Below are 18,677 nucleotides of genomic sequence, written 5' to 3' on the forward strand. Positions count from 1 at the left end.
AGAAAATGTCGTTCTGCCCCTGAACAAGGCAGTTAACCCACTGTTCCCCGGTAGGCTGTCATTGTAAAATAAGAATTTGTTCTTTACTGACTTGCCAAAAGGTTTTAAAAAATAACATCATTGATGTGTACTAATACAATGTCTTTGTGATATGGAACAAAATCAAATCAAATTTTCTTTGTCACATGTGCAGAAAACAACAGGTGTATCAGTGAAATGCTTACTTACTACAAGCCCTTATCCGAAAATACCAACAACACCAAAAAGTAAGAGATAAGAAAAAAATAAGAATTAAAGAGCAGCAGTAAATAACAATAGCGGGGCTATTTACAGGGGGTACCGGTACAGAGTCAATGTGTCAATGTATGGGGGCACCGGTGTCGAGGTAGTTGAGGTAATTATGTAATTATGTACATAAAGTGGTTATGATAAGATGATAACAGAGAGTAGCAGCAGTGTGGGATCTAGACTTTGTGCTCTTATAGCTTGGGGCTAGAAGCCTCTTGGACCTAGATTGGTGCTCCGGTACCGCGCCGTAGCAGAGAGAACAGCCTATGACTGGGGTGGCTGGAGTCTTGGGTGTAGGCTTTCTGGGATAATGGTGTTGATGTGAGCCATGACCAGCCTTTCCAAGCATGTCATGGCTACAGACGGGAGTGCTACTGATCGGTAGTCATTTAGGCAGGTTACCTTTGTGTTCTTGGGTACAGGGACTATGGTGGTTTGCCTGAAACATGTTGGTATTACAGACTCAGACAGGGAGAGGTTGAAAATATCAGTTTAGAAGTCGGTCAGTGCATGCTCGGAGAACACGTCCTGGTAATCCATCTGCTGGTAATCCATCTGACTCTGCAGCCTTGTGAATGTTGACTTGTTTAAAGTTTTTACTTACTTCGGCTACAGAGAGCGTGATCACACAGTCATCTGGAACAGCTGAAGCTCTCATGCATGTTTCAGTGTTACTTGCCCTGAAGCGAGCATAGAAGTTATTTAGCTCATCTGGTTGACTCGTGTCACTGGGAAGCTCTCGGCTGTGCTTCCCTTTGTAGTCTTTAATAGTTTGCAAGCCCTGCCACATTCGATGAGCGTTGAAGCCGGTGTGTAAAGATTTGATCTTTGTCCTGGATTTACGCTTTGCCTATTTGATCGGAGGGAATGGCGAGATTTCTTATAAGCTTCCCGGTTAGAGTCCCACTCCTTGAAAGCGGCAGCTCTACCCTTTATCTCAGTGCGATTGTTGTCTGTAATTCATTGCTTCTGGTTGGGATTTGTACGTACAGTCACTGTGGGGATGATGTCCTCGATGCACATATTAATAAAGCCAGTGACTGATTTTGTGTCATCCTCAATGCCATTGGAAGAATCCCGGAACATATTGCAGTCTGTAGTGTAGCATCTGCTTCATCTGATCACTTTTTTATAGACCGAGTCACTGGTGCTTCCTGGTTAAATGTTTGCTCTATCAGGAGGATAGAGTTATGGTCAGATTTGCCAAATGGAGGGCGAGGGAGAGCTTTGTATGCATCTCTATGTGTGGAGTAAAGGTGGTCTAGAATTGTTTCCACCTCTGGTCGCACATTTAACATGCTGATGGAAATTCGGTAAAACTGATTGAATTGGATATAGGGGGCACTGTTAATTTTTGGATGAAAAACATTCCCGTTGTAAACAAGATATTTTGTCACAAAAAGATGCTTGACTATGCATATAATTGACAGCTTTGGAAAGAAAACACTGACGTTTCCAAAACTGCAAGGATATTGTCTGTGAGTGCCACAGAACTGATGTTACAGGCGAAATCCAGATAAAAATCCAATCAGGAAGTGCCACATTTTTTTAAACCGCCTCATGCCAATGACTCCTTATATGGCTGTGAAGGAGCTAGGAGTCAGCTTACGTTTTCCCCAAGGTGCCTACAGCATTGTGAAGTCTTTTTAGGCATTTCCATTGGAGAATGGCTGTAAGAGACCATATAGGGCGAGTGGTCGCATGGTGTCTCCCGGAGAAAACCTTGCGTAAAATACTGAGGTAGCCATTTTTCCAATCGTTTCTTATGAGAAACCAATTGCCTCGACGGATATATATATGTTAAAAACACCTTGGGGATGGATCCTAAACAACGTTTGCCGTGTTTCTGTCGATATTATGGAGCAAATTTTGAAAAAAAGTTTGGCGTTATAGTTGAAGTATTTTTCGGTCGATTTCTCAGCCAAGCAGGATGAACAAACGGGACGTTTCTCGCCTACAAAAATATTATTTTGGGAAAAAAAAGAATATTTTCTATCTAACTGGGAGTCTCCTAAGTGAAAGCATCTGAAGTTCTTCAAAGGTAAATTATTTAATTTGGTTGTTTTTCTTATTTTTGTGAAAATGTTGCCTGCTGCCAGCAGAGCTAGCATAGCATTATGCCATGATAAACTTACACAAATGCTTGTCTAGCGTTGGCTGTTACGCATATTTTGAAAATCTGAGATGATAGTGTGGAAATGATAGGCAATTAGCAAGACACCCCCAATAAAGGAGTGGTTCTGCAGGTGGTGACCACAGACCACTTCTCAGTTCCTATGCTTCCTGGCTGATGTTTTGGTCACATTTGAAAGCTGGCGGTGCTTTCACTCTAGTGGTAGCATGAGATGGAGTCTACAACCCACACAAGTGGCTCAGGTAGTGCAGCTCATCCAGGATGGCACATCAATGCGAGCTGAGGCAAGAAGGTTTGATGTGTCTGTCAGCATAGTGTCCAGAGCATGGAGGCCCTACCAGGAGACAGGCCAGTACATCAGGAGACGTGGAGGAGGCCGTAGGAGAGCACCAACCCAGCAGCAGGACCGCTACCTCCGCCTTTGTGCAAGGAGGAGCAGGAGGAGCACTGGCAGAGCCCTGCAAAATGACCTCCAGCAGGCCACAAATGTGCATATGTCTGCTCAAACGGTCAAAAACAGACTCCATGAGGGTGGTATAAGGGCCCGGCGTCCACAGGTGGGGGCATTTTCCAGAGAACACCAAGATTGGCAAATTCGCCACTGGCGCCCTGTGCACTTCACAGATGAAAGCAGGTTCACACTGAGCACGTGACAGACGTGACAGTCTGGAGACGCCGTGGAGAACGTTCTGCTGCCTGCAACATCCAGCATGACCGGTTTGGTGGTGGGTCAGTCATGGTGTGGGGTGGCATTTCTTTGGTGGGCCGCACAGCCCTCCATGTGCTCGCCAGAGGTAGCCTGACTGCCATTAGGTACCGAGATGAGATCCTCAGACCCCTTGTGAGACCATATGCTGGTGCGGTTGGCCCTGGGTTCCTCCTAATGCAAAAGACAATGCTGGACCTCATGTGGCTGGAGTGTGTCAGCAGTTCCTGCAAGAGGAAGGCATTGATGCTATGGACTGGCCCGCCCGTTCCCCAGACCTGAATCCAATTGAGCACATCTGGGACATCATGTCTTGCTCCATCCACCAACGCCACGTTGCACCACAGACTGTCCAGGAGTTGGCGGATGCTTTAGTCCAGGTCTGGGAGGAGATCCCTCAGGAGACCATCCGCCACCTCATCAGGAGCATGCCCAGCTGTTGTAGGGAGGTTATACAGGCACGTGGAGGCCACACACACTACTGAGCCTCATTTAGACTTGTTTTAAGGACATTACATCGAAGTTGGATGAGCCTGTAGTTTGGTTTTCCACTTTAATTTTGAGTGTGACTCCAAATTCAGACCTCCATGGGGTTGATACATTTGATTTCCATTGATTATTTTTGTGTGATGTTGTTGTCAGCACATTCAACTATGTAAAGAAAAAAGTATTTAATAAGAATATTTCATTCATTCAGATCTAGGATGTGTTATTTTAGGTTTCCATTTATTTTTTTGAGCAGTATATATATATATATATATATATATATATATACATATTTTGTATTTTTTTTTATTTTATATTTAAGATATGTGTTGTGTATTTGATGTATTGATGCAGTGCTCAAACCTGCTAAAAAGAAATTATAAATAAAAGAAGTAATAGTAAACTTGAGTTTAAAAAATGTAATCCTCATTAGTGGCAGAGATTAACATCAAAGACTACAAGACTACAACATCAAAGACTTCAAAGACAACATTTAGGTCCTCCATCCCCCACTCATTCAAATGTAGGAACTGCCTTCTCCAGGCTGACCTCTCTGCTGTCTCTTGCTCCACACCCATCCCCGACCAGCCATCTAGAGGTGTGAAGGTTAGTAGCTTTTAAGGGAAAGGGAAAGCGGGAAACCTAGTCAGTTGTCCAACTGAATGTATTCAACTTAAATGTCTGAAATGTCTTCCGCATTTAACCAAACCCCTCTGAATCAGAGGTGTGGGGGGGTACGGAAGCTAGTGATCATTCATGTAAGGCATTCCAGGGAGTGATTAAACTAAAATAAAGCATGACCATAGCATTTTGGTATTCTCTTTAGTTGTGTACTTGGAAATGTATCAATTCACCAATTCGTCCACTAGGGTACATTTGGGCAAACTCATGAGGGACACCTGGGAGACTTGACACAAAATATTATGTAGAGCTCTCATTCTTGAAAGTATCACTCTGAAACTTTGCACACCCACTACTGCCCCCTTGTTGACAACATCTAAATCACACCCATAATACTAGGTCATTGTATGGCCTTTCTTTTGCATTTCACAGTTGGCATAAAAAATAAAATGCAAGTTTGTTAGTTTGTTTTATCTTTTACCATATCTAATTGATTTCACATTTCCACAAACTTCAAAGTGTTTTCTTTCACATAGCATCAATAATATGCATATCCTTGCTTCAGGTCCTGAGCTACAGGCATTTAGATTTGGGCATGTCATTTTAGGTTAGAAATTGAGATTAAGGGTCTGATCCTTTTAAACAGCATGATCATTAGGTGCACCTTGTGCTGGGGACAATTAAAGGCCACTATAACATGTTCCGTTTTGTCACTCAGCACAATGCCACAGACGACTCAAGTTTTGAGGGAGCATTTTTGACATGATGCCTTCAGGAACGTTCACCAGAGCTGTTGCCAGAGAATTGAATGTTAATTTCTCTCACAATAGCAGCCTCCAACATCGTTTTAGCGCTTTTGGCAGTACGTCTAACCCGGCTCCACTACCGCAGACCACATGTAACCATGCCAGCCCAGAACCTCGACATCCGAATAACCCAAACATACTCAATGAGTGAAATGTCTGGTGAGTATGCAGGCCTTGACATCATGCGTTTACATATTGCGTTTATATTTTTGTTCAGTGTGTCTATATATAAATATATATACGGTGCCTTCGGAAAGTATCAGGACAGCTTGGCTTTTTCAAAATGTTGTTTTGTTACGATATTATTCTAAAATTAATTAAATAAACAAACCATCCTTAATCTACACACAATACCCCACAATTAAAATGAAAACATGATAAAAACAAAAACAGAAATACCTTATTTACATAAGTATTCAGACCTTTTGCTATGAGACTTGAAATTGAGATTAGGTGCATCCTGTTTCCATTGATCATCCTTGAGATGTTTCTACAACTTGGAGTCCACCAGTGGTAAATTCAATTGATTGGACATGATTTGGAAAGACACACACCTGTCTATATAAGGTCATACTGTTGACAGTGCATGTCAGAGCAAAAACAAAGACATGAGTTCAAAGACATTTTACGTAGAGCTCTGAGACAGGATTGTATCGAGGCACAGATCTGGGGAAGGGTACCAAAACATTTTTGAAGCATTCAAGGTCCCCAAGTATACAATCGCCACCATCATTGTTAAATGGACGAAGTTTGGAATGACCAAGACACTTCCTAGAGCTGGCTGCCCGGCCAAACTGAGCAATCGGGGGAGAAGGGCCTTGGTCAGGGAGGTGACCAAGAACCTGATAGCAACTCTGACAGTTCTCTAGAGTTCCTCTGTGGAGATGGGACAAACTTCCAGAAGGACAACCATCTCTGCAGCACTCCAACAATCAGGCCTTTACGGTAGCGTGGCAAGACAGAAGCCACTCCTCAGTAAAAGGCACATGACAGACTGCTTGGAGTTTGCCAATAAGGGAAACTCTCTGGTCTGATGGTCTGATGAAACCAAGATTGAACTCTTCAGCCTGAATGCCAAGCGTCACGTCTGAAGAACCTGGCACCATCCCTACGGTAAAGCATGGTGGTGGCAGCATCATGCTGTGGAGATATTATTCAGCGGCAAGGACTGGGAGACTTGTCAGGATCGAGGCAAAGATGAGCGGAGAAATGTACAGAGAGATCCTTGATGAAAACCTGTCCAGAGCGCGGACCTCAGGCTGGGGTGAGGTTCACCTTCTAACAGCACAACGACCATATGCACAGAGCCAAGATACCGCAGGAGTGGCTTCAGGACAAGTCTCTAAATGTCCTTGAGTCGCCCAGCCAGAGCCCGGAATTGAACCCGACGAACATCTCTGTAGAGACCTGAAAATAGCTGTGCAGCAATGCTCCCCATCCTACCTGACAGAGCATGAGAGGATCTTCAGAGAAGAATGGGAGAAACTCCCCAAGTACAGGTGTGCCAAGCTTGTTGCGTCATACCCAAGACTTGAGGTTGTAATTGCTGCCAAAGGTGCTTCAACAGAATACTGAGTAAAGGGTCTAAATACTTACGTAAATATAATATTTCTGTTTTTATTTCACCCAGTAAAATTCTACTTGAGTAAAAGTCTAAAAGGTATTTGGTTTAAAATATACTGAAGTATCAAAAGTAAATGGAATTGATAAAATAAATACTGTCAGACTTTTCTGGAATGTTAACAGTAAAACACTGTAGGATGCACAGTATAATACCATACATGTGTTTTACAGCATTCATGCTGTAGATTGCACTGCATTTTGGGAATACTGTTAACTTTAATTTGGAAGCCTCCTGTAAAAATTCCTCTAACATACTGTATTTTTTAAAATAGCTTATGCCTACTGTCGATTCAAATGACCCATTTCAGATGCCAACGTCATGCTGGTGAGACACATGAAGCTGAGACTATTTTAGTAAACATCTTCTTGAAGCAGTTGTGATGTGAATTAATATTTTCAGCAGCTGCTGGGTGGGTACATTGCCTTATTTATAAGTATATTTATTTCTAGCCAACGTTGAACTACTGCATGTTTCCTCGGCTAACCTAGCTCGATAGCTGCCTAGTTGAAATTGACAAAAGCCATTTCGGTCTGCTCTAAATTGCTCATAAATATCTAGCTGTGCAACCTAGAAAAACATCACACAGAGAATATTGTGATTATAGGCTGTATAGCAGTCTCTGAGTGCCATAGAGAATACACTGAGTGCAGATGTGTTTCCACCATTACTACAGAGAAAATGGCTTGTTTCTAGCAGTTCAAAAGATTACACATATATTTTTGGGGATTGACAGGCAACATTTTACTCATAAAACATGTTGCCGTACCAGCGAGCCGCTAAAGCTGATGCCAATGAACAGTGCACCATGTTGTATCGAGGTGCCTGCCGACCTAAGGTGTGTGCCACTGGTCAGCTGTAGCCTAACACAGTGTCAGTGGTGGAAACTAGTAAAGCAGCACATTTTTCCTCTCCCAGGGTTATACAGTATTTCAAGTAGGATAGCAGCCTACCTAGCATTGCAGTTTGCTAGGGACTGAAGTGCGTGTATATAGCTTGTCTTTGTTCAATGCCTCAATTGATTTCATAAACAATATTGGATATATGCTGTAGGTTCGAATCAACCCAAGATGATGAGTCTTGACGATGGGACAAAGTGCATGCTAAGGTGGCCCAGAGGAAGCCAGCTGTTTGTTCTCAATCCCTATCTTGCCCCATTCTTCCAAGAGCTCACTGAGTTTGAATGAAGACCTCTTGTGAGGTAAGCACACACACACACACACACACACACACACACACACACACACACACACACACACACACACACACACACACACACACACACACACACACACACACACACACACACACACACACACACACACACACACACTTGATATGTCTCTTGTACCCTGTATTTTTACCCACAGAGTAACAGCCCTGATGCTCTCTGTCTCTCATTCAATTCTTTATTTTTTTATGCTTGTCCTAGGGGTGAGAAGAGCTGACAAATCAGAATTGAGGTTTGTTAACGAGCCCCATGAGGAACACCTGTTACTGTTCTGACTTCTCTCTCCTGGATGCTCTCCAGCCCAAATGTACTGTTGTGTGTTTCACTGCCTCTGGACCCCCTTACCCCAAACAGAGTTCCCCCTAATCAAAGATTGGGTTGCATCACAGCCTGGTATGGCAATTCAACCAGCGCAGACCACAATGCACTTCAGAGGGTGGTTAGTGCAGCCGAACGCACTATTGGGTGTACACTGCCTGCCCTCCAGGACACCTACAACACCAGGTGTCGCAGGAAAGCCAAGAAGATCATCAGGGACCTCGGCCATGGCCTGTTCTCCCCTTTCCCATTACTCAGATGCAGGTGGCACAGGAGCATTATGGCAAAAACTGGAAGACTGGCCAATAATTTCTACCCCCAGGACATCAGCCTGCTGAATAGCCACCACTAACTTATTGTTTTATTTCACTTGGTCCCTACACACCCTCAATGGTAATTTAGTTCCACTGCTGCTCCCCATATGGTCAATGTCCACCCTAATGGAAGTTTATTTACTAACCTCTTGAACCTCTGGGGGCAGTATTTCATTTTTGAAAGAAAAACTTTCCCATTTTAAACAAGATATTTTGTCACGAAAAGATGCTTGACTATGCATATAATTGAGCTTTGGAAAGAAAACACTCTGACGTTTGCAAAACTGCAAAGATATTGTCTGTGAGTGCCACAGAACTAATGCTACAGGCGAAACCAAGATGAAATTTCATACAGGAAGTGAGCCAGATTTGAGGCGCTGTGTTCCAATGTCTCCTTATATGGCTGTGAATGCGCAAGGAGAGAGCCTACACTTTCTGTCGTTTCCCCAGCATTGTGACGTATTTGTAGGCATATCATTGGAAAATTGACCATAAGAGACTACATTTACCAGGTGTCCGCTCGGTGTCCTCCGTCGAAACTATTGCGTAATCTCCAGGTGCGTGCATGTTTCCATTTTGGACAGAGGAGAAACCAAACTGCCATGAGTGACTTATCATCGAATAGATATGTGAAAAACACCTTGAGGATTGATTCTAAACAACGTTTGCCATGTTTCTGTCAATATTATGGAGTTAATTTGGAAAAAAGTTCACGTTTTAATGACTGAATTTTCGGGGGGGTTTTCTCAGCGAAACGTGATGAACAAAACGGAGCGATTTCTCCTACACAAATAATATTTTGGGAAAAACTGAACATTTGCTATCTAACTGAGAGTCTCCTCATTGAAAACATCCGAAGTTCTTCAAAGGTAAATTATTTTATTTGAATGCTTTTCTTGTTTTTTTGAAAATGTTACCTGCTGAATGCTAGGCTTAATGCTATGCTAGCTATCAATACTCTTACACAAATGCTTGTGTAGCTATGGTCAAAAGCATTTTTTGAAAATCTGAGATGACAGTGTTGTTAACAAAAGGCTAAGCTTGTGGGCCAATATATTTATTTAATTTCATTTGCGATTTTCATGAATAGTTAACGTTGTGCTATGGTAATGAGCTTGAGGCTATAATTACGCTCCCGGATACGGGATTGCTCGTCGCAACAGGTTATTCATATCGACGATAAATGAGAACACTACAAAATACAAAACAACAAAAGTGAAAACCGAAACAGTCCTATTTGGTGCAATGCCACAAAGATCGAAGACAATCACCCACAAAATACCCACAGAATATGGCTGCCTAAATATGGTTCCCAATAAGAGACAACGATAGACAGCTGCCTCTGATTGAGAACCAATCTAGGCAACCATAGACCTACAAACTACCTAGAAAGTAAAACAGCCCCATAAACATACAAAAAACCCTAGACCAGGCTAAAAACATAAATCCCCCATGTCACACACTGACCTAACCAAAATAAAGAAAACAAAGATAACTAAGGCCAGGGCGTGACAAGGACATAAGAGTTGTATAGTTACCACTAGTGTTGGGGGATAGGATTATATCAATCATCAATGGCGACGACGTGACAATGTCAAAAACAATGTTTTGTTGAATTCATAGTTGACTCAAGAAATTCTGTTTTCACAAACTTTTCACAATCACGGCTAATGATGTTAATAAAGTCCTAATATCGGTAACATCAATGGTTTTGTCCGAATACTTGGCACACCCTTATTGAACATAGGAATTGCTCTAATATTAATTTCGGATATAATTAAAAAAAATAAGTTTATGTCCATCACAAAGGAACGTTTGAATACATTGTTGATAACTACAAGAGCACATTATGACCATAACTTCTAAAGTCCCAAAATCACGTGTAACTGGCTTATTTTTTAAATGTATTTTATTAAAGTTATTGTTTTATGATGTTTTACAGGTGGAACTGGCAAATGGTGTTAAAATCCAGACAAACATTATCACTCGGCTGAGCAAAGAATCATCAAAGTGCATTTCTGACCTCATGACATCTCTGTTTCCCAGAGAAGTGAGGGCCGTCTCTTCATTGACAGGAACAAATTTGAATGCATTCTGGAGAGAATGAAACAGCTGGGCCCAACTAAAGTGTCCCAACCATTTGCCTTAAGTTGCTTAGTATTTGTTTACGATAAATACTGTACAATAACATGTAGTATTATGAAATAAGACTTTTACTTCAAAATACAGCAGAACTACTACGACTGTAAATGGCCAAAAAGGGGTTTGTAGTTTACTTTATTATTTTATTTCATTATTTAGTTATTACAAGAGTGTGAACCTGTGTGTGTAACCTGATCTCAGGTCTATCAGTTTGTGCCAAGACTGTTGATTAATTTGGAGTTAGGCAGGCTATTCTGTACTCAAAGCAAATTTGTTAAAACCCTTGTTTCTTTTTCTCCACAGCCCTTTTAATTAGGCAAAACCAGATGGAGGAGAATTATGTCTTTAAAATAATTTGATCGACTCTTAACAATGAGTCAAAATTGCTTAAGAAGTCAAAGATTTAGGTTTAAAACGTTGTTATTTTTTACTCAGAGGGAGTAACTTGGAGGCTAAGGGGTAACTTTTTGATTTGTTAACTCAGTAAAACGTATTAAAATTGATATTTTTGTAAATATGATGTCCTCGTATCTGTCAACTTCTTAATGTACACCTAACAAACATTTTTCAAAAGTCTACTATAGTTATTGCTGTAATATCACAATAAAATTGCTATCATATTACCATACGATATACCATTAGTATATATTTGTATATTGGTGTAGTTGTGTATAATGTTAGTTATTGGTATAGTATCACTATAAAAGATGTTATAGTATCCCTTTTTACTATGGTCCTGTGTAGCTCAGTTGGTAGAGCATGGCGCTTGTAACGCCAGGGTAGTGGGTTCAATCCCCGGGACCACCCATACGTAGAATGTATGCACACATGACTGTAAGTTGCTTTGGATAAAAGCGTCTGCTAAATGGCATATATTATTATATTTATATAGTATGTCGGAATTTACCATAAGAATACTATACTATAATTTTTAAAAGGTTTTCTATAATATTTTTATATAGTAATCTATTAGATCACTATAATATTGCTGTAGTTATTCCAATTTGTTTACTATAGTATGTTCGAATTTACCACAATAATGCTATACGTTCTTTTGTGATATTTGTATAATACTATTTTATAGTAATCCTATAGTGCTTTTTAATAAGGGCAGAGTGCAGGTATTTATTCCTGTCCAGCAGTAACACACCTGATTCAAATAATGCCAATAAGAGTCCTGAATTTAGACCAAAGGGTTGCCCACTCCTGTATTAAAGGAACATAACCAGCCGTGTTATATTACCCAACATCCCTTTCACTCAATACTGCTATTCATCCAGAAAAGCAGAGCGCCGTAGGGCACATTTTACGTACTTTGTGTTGAGAGAGAACAATAGTGGTATCAGTAAAAAAAACTAAGGTACTGAGGGGCTATAAATATGTGGTATGGTGTTAATATAACATGACTGGTCTTGGGTTCACCACATGTTTAGACACCGTCCATCTCAGAGCTAACCAGGGACCCTTGCTTCCTCACTTTATCACTTCAGTCTGAAGTGGCAAGTAACTCCTCAGTCTGCAATCGAAATAGTACCCTATTCCCTATGTAGTGCATTACTTTTGACCAAGTCCCATTGTGCCCTGGTCAAAATTGGGTCCCATATCGGACACAGATAGAGAAGCAGAGAGTAAGCCAGGACAAGGTGATTACAGCCAGCCAGCTGTGTTAACAAATGCAAACCTGAGGACATACAACATGGCTAATTCCTTGCTAGTGCCATGCACATTGAACGTTTCCATGCAGTCTTAGGTGTTGTCACAAATGGTATCCTATTCCCTATATTGTTCACTACTTTTGACCAGAGCAGGAAAAGGTTACCATTTGGGATGCACATTACTCACTCACAGTATTATCTTCGCGAAGCTATTGCATATGCAGTACTGTAGTCAGCCCCAATGGGGACAACAACCATATTGAATAAAACAATTAGGCTAAAATGGTTTGTGGTAGGCATCTGCACCATTTGTAGTGTCTTAATTACTTGGAAAATTGGACTCCAATTGGGATCATAACAGTGCATGTGTCCCCCTTAGAGCATGAAATAGAATAGATGCTGCAGCAGAACATGCTGCCTTGTTCTCTGTTCTATTTACTGATAACTCCTCATCTCATCTCTGAATCTCACATACCACGCTACAATGCTACCACACTCACATATGTGTCTTGCTTCTTTAGGGGACAACTTTGGTTATAAATTACCCCTTTACCCTGTCTAGCCCTCATGTTAAATTTATCTGCCAAGATGAGCTGAGTTTTTCCTGATCCATTAGGGACGCAAAAAGACAATACAGACTCAAACTTTAATTGGTGTTTGACAATTCAGACTCGCAAAGCATGTGGCAAGGACTACAGACTATAACGGACTACAAAGGCAAATTCTCTAAGTGGTGCCCACCGAACCCTGCCTCCCAGATGAGCATGGCTAGGGTCGAGTTTCCTGAATTTCCACCTGACTGACGTGCCCAAAGTAAACTGCCTGTTACTCAGGCCCAGAAGCCAGGACATGCATAATTGGTAGCATTGGATAGAAAAAACTCGAAAGTTTCTAGAACTATTAAAACCTATTGTGACTAGGGGGCAGTATTTTCATTTTTGGAAAAAAAACATTCCCGTAGTAAACAGGATATTTTGTCAGGACAAGATGCTAGAATATGCATATAATTGACAACTTAGGATAGGAAACACTCTAAAGTTTCCAAAACTGTAAAAATATTGTATGTGAGTATAACAGAACTGAAGTTACAGGAGAAAGCCTGAGAAAAATCAAATCCAGAAGTGCCTCCTGTTTTGAAAGCGGTGCGTTCCAATGAGTCCATATTGAGCAGTGAATGGGCTATCAACCTGATTACTCTTTCTTCGTATTCCCGAAGGTGTCTACAGCATTGTGACGTAGTTTTACGCATTTATGTTGAAGAATACCCGTAAGCGGCTACATTGCGCAAGTGGTCACCTGATGCTCCCAGAGAGATTCTCGCGTAAAATACAAAAGGTAGCCATTACTCCAATCGGTCCTACTGAAAAACGAATTGTCCCAATGGATATATTATTGTTAGAGGAAATTATGGTTGAAATGACTAATTATGTATACATTCCAATCAGAACTGACTAGTCCAAATGCTATAATGTACTGTACATGTGAATTTTCTCTCTTGCTCCCATTCCCAATAATTCCCAATAATTCCCAATAATGTAGTCAGGAGTTTAGTAACAATGAAGGTCTGTTCCTTAGTTCATTCAGTTGTACAAATCTCCAGGTGGCGGAAACGGCCCATCTCCAGATTGTCTAGAATGTTGATTTATACTGACTGGCCTTGACTTCGTGCTGATAACGCGAAGGCTCGAGAGCTAGAGGGCCCCTCTACTTGTAAATAGAACGTTTGGAAAACGCCGATGTCATTTTCAGTTTATAACCTGTGGAAATATGTGTATGCGTTTAGTACTCTCTTGAAATAAACACTGTTACCTTGGCTTTTAAGACTGGTCTCGATCTACTTCATGCATAATTAATGAACTTACACCTCATTAATGAATTAGAACGAGTGTGAATCTGTTTTGGCTATAAAATACATAGGAATTTAGAATTCCTCTATCAATTATCGAATAGATATTTGAAAAACACCTTGAGGATTGATTATAAACAACGTTTGCCACGTGTCTGTTGATATTATGGAGCTAATTTGGAATATTTTTCACCGTTTTCGTGACTAATTACCGGGCGATTTCTCAACCAAACGTGAAGAACAAACGGAGCTATTTCACCTACAAAAAAAAAACATTTTTGGAAAAAAGGAACATTTGCTATCTAACTGGGAGTCTCGTGAGAGAAAACATCCGAAGTTCATTAAAGGTAAACAATTTAATTAGATTGTTTTTCTGATTTCCATGACCAAGTTACCTGCTGCTAGCTGGACAAAATGCTATGCTAGGCTATCGATAAACAAATGTTTGTCTAGCTTTGGCTGTAAAGCATATTTAGAAAATCTGAGATGACAGGGTGATCAACAAAAGGCTAAGCTGTCTCAATATATTTCATTTGTGATTTTCATGAATAGGAATATTTCCTAGGAATATTTATGTCCATGGCGTTATGCTAATTAGTGTCAGGCGATGATTACGCTCCCTCATGCGGGATGGCGAGTCACTAGAGGTTAAAATGTCTGAGAATAATGTCTGAGACTATAACAGAACTGATATGGCAGGCGAAAAGAAAATCCGACCAGAAATATATATTTTTCAGCTCCCAGGCTCTTATTATGGAAATGTATTGTTTCTATGTACCTCCGTCACCCAGATTGCAATTCCTATGGCTTCCACTAGATGTCAGTCTATTCAAGATTTCAGGCCTCTTTTTTGAAAAAGTAAAATCCAAATCAGTCTTTCGGTGCGCTTATGAATTTCCCTTTCCTATTGAACATACAACTTTCCGGGTGAAATATTTTAGTTTATTTACATTTTAGAGTACCAGAGGATTAAATAGAAATGTCTTTTGACTTGTTTGGACGAAGTTTCCGGTAGCGATTTTGTGAAGCCTGTGCTGGTTGAAAAATATGTTGATGTGGGGCGCTGTCCTTGGACAGTGCAGTTAGATTAACAAGAAGTTAAGCTTTTAAATGATATAAGACACTTGTATGTTCATGAATGTTTAATTTTACAAATATTATTTCGAATTGTACGCCCTCCAAGTTATACTTAAACCCAAAATGTCTCTCCAGTAGATTATTAAGAAATGCTCATCCTTTGTTTTTAAAAAAATGCCTTTTTGCCTTTATACAGATTACAACTTCTCATTTCCCACGAATTGAAAATGACATTTAATTTAAAGTATCACCCTTCCTTAAACAAGCCACACAAAGCTGGTTACAATTTAATTTTTCTCCTCTAGAAAAGATATGGGAAAAAAAGAAAAAAAAATATGCTTAAACTCATATAGACAGATTAATAAAAAAACATACGTAAGGTAAGGTAAGTGGAAAAGGGAGAAAGTAGGGAACATTTATTGACAAATATTAAAAGATACAAATGGCTGAAAGGAACTGGCATAATAAGAAAAATATACCAGTTTCATTTGAGGTCAACAATGTTGACAGCTGCGCTAGTTAGAGATCTAGTTAGTGTTAGGCAACTGTGCTGGTGAGGGTTAGGCAACTGTGCTGCTGGAAACAATTTCATTATGCTTTTTTGCCAACGTTTACTGACACAATATTCCACGGGTGTTGAGCATTCACAAGTTTGTCAGGTATTCTGCACTCTGACGATCTCAGACAAGAGTACTCTGAAATTGGAGTAGATAGCCGGAGTGAATTTACCAGCTATGTTTATTGACAGTTGTTGCAGTGACATCATAAGCATTCTTTTTGAAATAGTTACTTGCATAGTGGAGTCTTTTGTTTAGACATGTAGCTAGATAGCTAAACAATGAATCCTAATCCCAACTCATAATGTTATTTTTCAAAAGATTTTAATTTAACCTTAATTTAACAGGGAGTCACAGAGATTAAAAATATATTTTACAAGAGAGCCCTGTATACATTACAATATTATTCAGCAAACAATAAACCAAAATAAACATATTTAATAAAAGCAATCACATTCAACTAAATATTTGTAATTTTAAACTGCCTGAGTGGCACCAGCACATCTAACTGTAGTGAACTCTGCAGATTGTTCCACAAATTAGGGGCAACAAGAACTAAATGCAGATTTGTGTAGGAAAACGAGATAATAGCCGGTCTTGGCTTTCCCAGTAGTCTGTGAAAAATGGCATGTGAACGGCAGAGCACGGCTGCCGCTTGACAAAGTGGCATATCACAGGCTCCCAGTGAATGAGGTGATAGACAAAATAGCTCTTGTGTGGAGCGTGACCACTCTGGAAAGACACCGCCCTCCCAATTGCTCAATGCCAACTGGATTTGAGATTTCTTGAATTTGTGGGTTAATTAGTGTTATTTCTGCTATGCAAAGTTTTAATGTCTTGTCTATTTTTGTCTGCTTTCCTCCTTTACAGCTTCAATTATCTGGAGCCTGGTGTTGTTGCGCCAAGGAGCTTTCACTTGGATGGAATCAGGTTTCTGTAATGAAGATGCAGGGAGTCAGGTGCAGTCGGTGTGTTTAATATGACCAAACATAGTGACAACACGAACAAGAGTAGCGTCTGAACATGAACACATAAACATTACTGCCTGACGAGTGCTAGATAAAGGGGGAGTAATCAGGGAAGATGCCTAATGATGAGCTGCAGGTGTGTGTAATGATGGTTGCAAGGTGTGCATAATGATGGGTTGCCAGGAAAGCTCTCTCACAAAGCTCTTTACATTGTGAGCAACCATTTTTTAAGTATGTTATGTTCCTGGATGATCTAAAACAAAAAATAATAGAAATGTTTCTACAACAGAAAATCTCAAAAGTCACGAAACTGACATGTAGCAGTAGGATTAGCCTGCTTTGTCAGTACTTGTTAGCATGAATTACTCAAGTGGGGTGTCATGACGTTGGCCTGGGGGTAGGTTTATGACAGTCATAAATACTCTCCCCCCTTTTTCCTCTCTCTACCCTACTGATGTTACATTTGCAAACCCCTTGGTTAACATAGAGATTCTGGGAACATCAGAAGTTGGGGGAAAATTAACTATATTCTAGTAATCCGACCAATTGAACATATGCAGTGGTACTTAATGAATATGATGTCAGTTCGGTTGTCATCTGAGACATTCTCATCAATTATAAGATGACGAACTCTACAGTGTAAAGTCTACACAGAGTTATCGGATTCACATGGAATTGTTGTTCAATTTAAATGTTTGAATATGAAATTATTCGTGATGGGATGAAACGTGATTTTAGCTTCTAAAAGGTGTGAATTGGGTTTTCATGAGTGAATTAGGCCTGACTCAGTGGCCCGCACACGTGAAGAGACATAGGTTGTAAACTATGAAACACACCCCTTTTCTCCCTTCGTATATAAAGCCTTGATGACAATATAACCTCCTGTTCCGAGGATGTGAGGACGACGGTTCGATGTCAGAATGGTTCTGATAATAACTACAGAACGAATGCAACATGTTAGCTTTGGTTGCGAATGGTATGAACTTTGACCTCTTATTCACTACAGAAGTGATACTTCCTAGCCGTTGAGTTAGCAAGGAACAGACAGAGTATCCTGTCTATCACACAACGACATTCTTCAAAGGACAAAGGACTCGGTTTGGCAACACAGCCTTCCATCTACCACCAACCTACCGAAGAGCAGCTCAGAGTAAATATTTATTGCATTTTCCTTTTCCAAATGGGCGGTAATTTAGAATGCATAAGATACTGTATTTACAATATCACAGCTCCGCCCTTTGTTCCTCAGTCTTCCCGCTCTTTCACTCAAACCCAGCCCATTTTCTCTTGTGTAACAAGCAATCATATCTGTTGCGCCTGCTAGGCACGTTTTTCTTTATGACGTAATTTGTAATCAAGTTATGATTAATTCTGTGTATGTGTAATTCTGTGTGATTAGTTAGGTATTTAGTAAATAAATAATTAAACCCAATTTTGTATTGCTGATTCAACTTGTTAGCCAGGGTTTGTGAAGACCAAGAATGTACAACTTTCAGATGAGACTCAATTAAGGTGACGATTAATATTGACTGCTATTGATGTAAATTATTACTAGGTCTTTAAGAGTTTATTCGAAAAATAACAGCTCTATTAATATTATTTAGTGGTGCCCCGACTCTCTAGTTAATTACATTTACATGATTAGCTCAATCAGGTAATATTAATTACGGAGAAATGATTTTATAGAATAGCATGTCATATCACTTAATCCGGCATAGCCAAAGACACGACAGGGGTGTGAAGGTCTAAGCTAATGAAGAGCTTGGGAGTACAGTATATCTCACTCTAAACTTCTCACATACACATTTATTTTCAGACTATTGAAAGAACGTCATATCACATTTAATTGAATGAAGTTGCAAAGATTGAGGATTTAGTTTTCTATTGACTGGGATAAAATCATTCAC

The sequence above is a fragment of the Oncorhynchus gorbuscha genome, linkage group LG13, assembly GCF_021184085.1.
Source record: "Oncorhynchus gorbuscha isolate QuinsamMale2020 ecotype Even-year linkage group LG13, OgorEven_v1.0, whole genome shotgun sequence".
Taxonomy (NCBI): Eukaryota; Metazoa; Chordata; class Actinopteri; order Salmoniformes; family Salmonidae; genus Oncorhynchus; species Oncorhynchus gorbuscha.